This window comes from Antrostomus carolinensis, unplaced genomic scaffold (genome assembly GCF_000700745.2).
Source record: "Antrostomus carolinensis isolate BGI_N321 unplaced genomic scaffold, ASM70074v2 scaffold39873, whole genome shotgun sequence".
Lineage (NCBI taxonomy): Eukaryota > Metazoa > Chordata > Aves > Caprimulgiformes > Caprimulgidae > Antrostomus > Antrostomus carolinensis.
Genome location: NW_010305169.1, coordinates 510 through 1,111, shown reverse-complemented (window position 1 = coordinate 1,111; position 602 = coordinate 510). Strand labels below are relative to the sequence as shown.

General features: G+C 65.3%; 1 protein-coding gene across 1 annotated transcript in view; it reads left to right on the top strand.

Moving 5' to 3' along the window:
- The window catches only part of LOC104522420 (PDZ domain-containing protein GIPC1), a gene marked incomplete at both ends in the record, with an annotated part of 1,366 nt that overhangs the window by 299 nt on the left and 465 nt on the right, over positions 1-602 (top strand). The window lies entirely within an intron of this gene.

Here is a 602-nt window from a genome sequence, read left to right as displayed (position 1 = left end):
GGGGGGTCCCTGAGCCACCCTGGAGCTGGTGGGGACATCTCAGAAGGTCCCCAGGTCACCACGGTGATGGGAAGGAGAACACCAAGGGGTGTTCTTGGTTGGTGTGGGGGGACGTGGAGACACCTTGGGGTTGAAGGGGACATCAGTGACCATGGTGGGGGGACATGGAGACCCCGTGGGTGGTCCCTGAGCCACCCTGGGGCTGGGTGGGGACATGGGGACATCTCAGAAGGTCCCCAGGTCAACGTGGTGATGGGAAGGAGAACACCAAGGGATGTTCTTGGCCATTGAGGTGGGACATGGAGACCCTTTGGGTGGTCACTGAGGTGTTGTGGGGTTGAAGGGGACATCAGTGACCATGGTGGGGGGACATGGAGACCCCGTGGGTGGTCCCTGAGCCACCCTGGGGCTGGGTGGGGACATGGGGACATCTCAGAAGGTCCCCAGGTCACCGTGGTGATGGGAAGGAGAACACCAAGGGGTGTCCGGGGTGATCCTGGGTGATCCCGGAGCCACCGTGGGGCCGGTGGGTGGCCGGTGGGTGGCCAGTGGGCGACTGGTAGGTGGCGGGTGGCCAGTGGGTGGGGGGGGGGGGGGGGGGG